The sequence below is a fragment of the Protopterus annectens genome, chromosome 12.part0, assembly GCF_019279795.1.
Source record: "Protopterus annectens isolate FY-2018-M chromosome 12.part0, PAN1.0, whole genome shotgun sequence".
Taxonomy (NCBI): domain Eukaryota; kingdom Metazoa; phylum Chordata; order Ceratodontiformes; family Protopteridae; genus Protopterus; species Protopterus annectens.
The window spans coordinates 650,465,589-650,472,729 of NC_056746.1; positions in this window are offsets into that span (position 1 = coordinate 650,465,589).

Sequence of the window (7,141 nt, forward strand, 5' to 3'; positions counted from 1 at the left end):
GGCTCATAGGAGGCTATTAGGCTAATGGTCCTAGGGCCTTTACAAGCTTAGCCGTGTAAAAAAACCTATGTACCCTAATTGACCATGGTTAGATGGTCATTCTTAGCAGAGCAATTCTATGGTTAGTACCGACTACCTATGTCCATGAGGGACATAGGTGCCACACCCAGGGTGAATTTACAGTTACCCATCCAATTTTCAAGGTTGCACTTAAATAGGGTCATTGAGGAGCTCTGTTTCACATGAAGTGGGATGTTATTCAAGAGGAGTGGCAATCTCTTTGAGATCTAGCTGTCTCTTCAACATGTTTTGTTAATGTCACAGGCTATGTTGAGATCCCTGAAGAAATAAGACATTGAATATATTCTAGAAAGCATGTTCTAGACATAGAATACCCTTAGAAAACATGTTACCCCTCCTCTGGTGTGGTCTTGTCATTGATCATTTTCACCCCAAATATCTCCTGTATTCTTCTTCCTTCTTTTGTTTCTACCTTTATCCACTTTTTTCCTACTCTAGCTAAAAATAATTTTCCAGATTATTGTCCTTTCTTTGTTGTTTGCAACTATCTGTTCTTTTTTTCTAAATCCAACATTTCCCATAACACCTTATTCTTCTGTAGTTATTACTTTGGTTATTTTTTTCTAACACACACACATTTTCAACATGGTCCCCCTTTTTTCCTTTTAAGCTAGAAGGATTTCCACTATATCAACTACCAGGTAGTTTGTAATAATTCTAAATGTCCATAATTTCTTCTGGCTTTTCATTTATTGATAGTTATATTACAAGTTGTTGCTAGACATACCATCGCTACCTTAGTGATTAACCCATGCAACAATGCTCTTTCATTATGTTATTATTGTATTTCCTGTTGTAGTGCATTTTGGGTCATGCTTGAAAATGTTTTTTTCAAGTGCCCTCCTCATCTTCTTAACAAAAGTGGCTGGCTGACAGGATAAAATCATACATTTTTGAAGTTTAATAATAATGCTGCAACAAACTGCAGAAGTCAGCTTTTGGAACATGTCACAGGTTATCACGTTATTTAACAAAAGTGTGTCTTCTTGTGAATATATCATATAGTATATAAATCAGTTTACAAAAACATCACAGATTATAATGGTTTCTTTCCAAACTGCGAAATACATTATTTTAAATGATGATAATATATGCTAATATTTTGCTTGTGATATCATTTCAAAGTGATATTCTTAGCTAAAGGAATTGCTTGCATTGGTCCCCCCCATAAATGAATTTTGCTAGATTGCAGATAACACAGTTCTTACTCTCTTTCTGCACTATGTAACCTGCTCTCAAAAATAACTAATTTCCAGTAGAAATGTACTGAACCCTGTCCTCAAAAGTGCAAGACATTTGAGATAATACTAAATCAGCACCTGTATCATGGGAGTCAAGTGAAATTTAAGAGCATTTTTCTGAATTATGCATCAATGACTATAGAAATTGTTGTAAGAAAGGGAAAGGCAGAAGGCAGATGTGCTTCTAAAATTGTCTAACTGCTGAAATAACTTTCTCAAAGAATCTGGATGTGAGTGACATTAATGGCTACCTTATCCAGTCATTGTTCTTTCACAGCAGGTTTAAACGTACACTACAAGCAGTGATCTGGCCACCTGATGATACCATTATGTGTGTTACCTGTACTTCTATAATTATAAGGTGCAGAAAATTTATTTTTACAGTACATGCTCCTCATGAGATGGCCCTCAGGGCAAGTGTGCCTGACAGACTCCTTCCTCACAGCAGGAGACCTGAAGGTAAACATGGCTTCAAGTGGGAGGAAGCTGACTGGCATACTCACCTTCAGACCTGTCTGAGTGGAACTGTCAAAATAAGAAGTGCCCTGTAATTCAGGATAGACAAGCTTTGTAACGTGTGAGTGTTATTGCACATTGCAGAAATTCAATCAGCGATGGTTGCCTAATAAACTAAAATCTGAGAAACTCAAGCCAATAAATATGACACCGGTGCTGGAAGTGAATTACTGCTCATCCACTCTTCTGGAGATTGCATCCTCAGATAAATAAACTACAGATCAAATCTTGATGTAAGGGTTACAAATCTACATCTCTCTGCAAATAATATTTCTGCAGTATTCTGCAGCCTAGTCTCCAAGTTCATTTTAACTGGAATAGCTCACTGTCCTTAACAGTAACCCCACATGGATCACAAATCCCCTGTCAAACAGTAACTGATGTTTTACTTTTCTTTCTTTTGGAGCTCTTTTTGATTCCCTGTTTCATCTTGTAGCATATTCCAGTGCCCCACATTTATCTCTGAGTCTACTTGTTGTTCCTTACACCCCCTGGTCTAGTTCCAATTTGCAGCTATGACTAGGCTGCAACCTAAGGCTGTCGGGGAGGGTGTGGTGGGTGGGTGGGTATCATACCATTAACCTTCAGCCAGGGGAATTTTGTCTTCTGTGTTCTACTTTGTCCCCTCCACTGCATGATCATGTGGTTTCATCTGATGGGTGGGCATGCAGCATATCACTCCACCTTCACAGCAGTTCAGCCAACTCCTCCACCCTTTTCCCTTTTTAGGCTATGCCCTTCACTGCTATGGCCCCAATCTCCACCAGAGATCATTGCAAGGGATGCCCACATGACCACTCTCCCCACTCCTGGGAAGAACACACCCCATCCCTGCCTGCCAGTGCCTTAGATAATGAAGCTAGTAATCAGACTCATGGGACCTAGGCTGCAGTCAAGGCATTTTCCCCTTTATCTCTTTAGATCATGGTATGGCACTTTCTTTCTTTTGTGATTATATTTGGTTGATGGGATGTGCCCCAGTGAGCCGAGGACCGCTTTGTAATGTATGACTCAAGAAGCATGCTCACAAATGAAATATTTTACAGGAATTCACAGTAAGCACTGTACTTATACAGAATTAACAGCATCTGCAAGACTAGTAGAGCCAGAATAAATAATTCAGGGTATATGTTTTCGTAAAACAGTATCAAATAATGTATTGGCAGCAATAATATGCCACTATTTTGTCTGATTAATGCAGGTAAAGGAAAGAAAATGCTTACAAGTGAGCATGTGATTGGTAATGGCTATTTATGTCTGGTAGCCTGAAAGAATACACAGATATTGTGGTAGGTTAATGATTTGGAAGTTGACATCTTGGGCTTCTGTTCAGTCTGAATGGTCTGACAATAGAAGAAAAGATGAATGAATAGAGTCTTATGGTTTAGTATGGCAACAGGATCTAGATATTATATTATGGAAAAAGTGAGCAAGATAGAGTGAGGCAGATGTTATTGTGACAGGACTGGCTCATTGAGTAATGACATATCTCATTCTTCAGACAATAAAGAAGGTGATCCAAAAAATAAAAAAACACTGGAACCATGACGGTTGAAGTAAACTTTATTAAAGCATAGAGCAGATAGAAGCATTTAAAATGTAAGAGTGAACTTTAAAATCAACACACAAGTACAAACTTTCACCATTTTGGCTTCATCAGGCTAATGACTATTTTAAAACTTTGAACAGTCCTTATAGAGGTATGTCCTGTCATGTGATCTAGTGCACCTGTTGGTGAAGCTTACATAAGAAGGGATTTAAGGAAACTGTTCCATTCAGTCCAGGTGGCGAGTGTGCTTTCAGTCATGGAATCCACCTCAGTTCTTCTTGCTCAGTTAAGTGAATAGTATTACCTCCACATAGTTGTTCATGTAATGTGCTCAAAGTAAGAAATTTAAAATTATGATTTTCATTTGTTTCACTAATAATGCATCTATTGATGTCTGAAATATGATTACCTATCTGCTCTTTGAATTTTCTGTTAGTCATGCCAACGTAGTAAGTGGAGCATTGAGTGCATTTAGCCAAATTTACATGTTGAATATTGCAATTACTGGATGTATTCAGTGTGATTTGAATTGGATTGAATGGAACGGTTTCCTTAAAACCCTTGTTACGTCAGCTTCACCAACAGGTTCACTAGATAGGACATACCTCTATAAATACTGTTCAAAGTTTTAAATAGTCATTAACATGATGAAATTGTAATGGTTAAAGTTTGTAGTTGTGCGTTAATTTTAAAGTTCACTATTACATTTTAAATGCTTTTAATTGCTCTGCACTTTAATAAAGTTTACTCTGACTGCTGTGGTTCCAATGCTTTTTATTTTTTGGACTGCTGTTTTATTGAAGAATATTGGACTTATCATTCAGCAGTGTTTCTTTCACTATAAGGAAGGTGGTTGGAGCAAGGAGAATCCCTTAAGTAATGGGATGGGGAATTGTGTTTTAGGCTATTGGTGGAAAGGGACAGTGAGTCAGAAGGTAAATGCCAATGAGCTGTTGGTTCTAAGGAGTGGCTATGAAGCGGGATAAATGTGATGGGGATGCATTAGTGTTTGTGCAATCTACACAACTTCTCAAAAGAGAATGGCACTTTTTCAGTAACCCGAAGGAACCTGGCAGTAGTCATAATTTTTATAATATGACTGGAATCTGAAACCATGAAATGTTGACATTCTGCACAAAAAGGGTTTTGAGGGTCCAGACACGCAGTACATAATGTACAGCAGAAGTAGCCCAATTAAAATATGTACTTTAAAGGCACATTATTAAAGCCATTCTGTGGTTTGGCATTCTGAACCATAAGGGCTTAGCTTAGCAGTACAAATTTACAGGTATCCAAGGTACTTTTGGTCATATGGGCTTTAGATGGGAATATTTGCATTTAATCAAAAGTAAACATAACACACATCTGTTTGACAGTAGAAATGTAATCTTTGCTATCACATCTCTGCTTACTTTAGTTACAATGTATTGAATACCATATATAGCTATCACAGAAACGTTCAAAGTGTCCTTTTATTATTTATTTATTTATTTATTTGACATTTGTTAGCAGGTTAGTCTGACCATGCAGGTGCCCTTTTTCAGCAGAGACCCTAGGAGAAAAGCTCCAAATGGTAAGTTATCTGGAGTTAATTATAAAAGTAATCACATTGCAGTAAAACAGTAGTCCAATACAGTAAAACAGTAGTCTTATACAGTTACAACCAGTACACAAACGAAGTAAGAATAATACCTAATTGTAACCAATGCCCTTATACAGCAGGTGACAATAGGTTTGTTAACCCTGATACTGGACAATAGTACTTTTTTAAGCAATATGATGATTGCAAGACGAGGGACCTAGTGTACCTGGCACAATGCCAAGTATGTAAATCATTTTATGTAGGTAAAACTAATAGGACCCTGAGGGAAAGGGTAAGGGAGCATATATATGCCGTTAACAAAGAGGATGATAAGAATGCTCTGGCGAAGCATGTATTGACATATGGGATGATGCATAAGTTTAAGTTTAGAGTCTTAGAATTAATTAAAACAACAGGAAGAATAGGTAATATGAAGAATTACATGGAGGGTCAAGACAACAAATGGATCATACGCCTACAAGCTCATAGAATGAGCGGTTTGAATGATAGGACAACATTAAAACCCTTTCTCCTGGCTAGACCTTAGGCACACTAGACGGTGGATTAGATTAGGTTTTTTTGTGAAGGGATTATTAACAAGAGTCATGTAAGTTATTTCTTTTTATGATATTTTTATATGTTTTTTAATATGGGGTGATTTATTATATAATGTTATATAAACTATATTTATTTGATTAAGTAGTTTTATAAAGTGTCCATTTAATTTTACAAGAATATTTTTAACCTTTGTGTATGAGGTTTATGTATGTGTGATGTCATAATTGATTCTTCAGTGTAATTGGTGTTCTGCATATGAATTTAGTATTTATTGATGTCAGTTAGGACAGAGCATTTGAAAGTCTGATGAAACGTTTTGATAATGTGAAAGCTGTTACTGTATCACTGTTTGTATAGATTTATTAAACTTCTCTCTTGTTTGTTTATCTGTTGTGGTGCTGCCTCCATGACGTTTTTTAGAGTAAATAGAAATCTCCGTAAGGGGAGATTTCCATTTACTGCAATGTAGTGCAATCTCGGAGTTGGTATATTTAAGTAGTGGGGAGTGTGGGGGTGCAGGGAGGCTTGCCTCCTGCATAGAGCAATTTGTGTTGTGTTTTGGTGTTTTTTTTTTTTTTTGTGTGTGTGTTCGATGTTCGGGGGTTTCGACATTTTCATGTCAATTATTACACTGTCGACAGTTTGAGTTTTCGACAGCGTAATATAGATGCAGTGAAAGGTGAGGATCCAGTCAGATGTACTGCTTGTATTAGAGTGTTTATTCAGATGAGTGGAGGTAATGATAGGGTGGGAAAAGCCAAAAATGTTAAAGCTGGTATTTGGAGAGTCAGAGGACAGAGAATCCCAGTCATTGTTGACATCATCCAGTATAATGACTTCATAGGAAATAGTTTGTGAGATCCATGAGAGACAGTGTTCAAGGATAGGGATGTTATTACCTGGAAGTATATAGATGGAAGCAATTGCTATCTTTTTATGATTATTCATCTACCGTTTAATATAAGGACTTCAGCTGGGTGGAGAGAAAGAGAGGATAGAGGGTGAGTTGGTCTGAGTACAGTATTGCTACACCTCCTACTTTTTCAAGATTCTATCCTGATGAAAGATATTATAGCCAGGCGGTAAGATTTCATTGTCAGATATATGGGGTTTTAGCCATGTTTCAGAGATAGTGCGAATGTCAGGGGGGTGGTGAGAGATCCAGGAGTGGAGTTCAGTGACTTTGTTAAGAATACTTTAAATGTGGAGAGATAAAATATTTAAGTTCCTGGTAGAAGAGGAAGTGCAAGTCTGAGGAGAGGGGTGTGGAGGGGAGGGGGTTATGGATTGCGTAGTGGGAGAAGAGGTAGAGGCAGATCCTGGATTAGGGTGTATACCTCCTGAAAGTAGAAAGTTTAGTAAAGGATATTTTGGACTTGAATGGAAGAGAGTAAGACAGAGATGTTTTGACTTTATTTTGGGAGATGCAGAGGGTAGAGGAGACAGTTTTATTCTGAATAGGTGAGTGTCATTGTGGCAGAAATGAGCAGGGGAAATAGGGAATGAGGAAGCTGCTGAGAGATTAATTTGTAGGTCAGTAAGTGTAGGGGAAGGATTAATGTAAGAGTGTGATGATAAGAGGAAGAAATAGAGACAAAGAAGAAGAGGGATGTA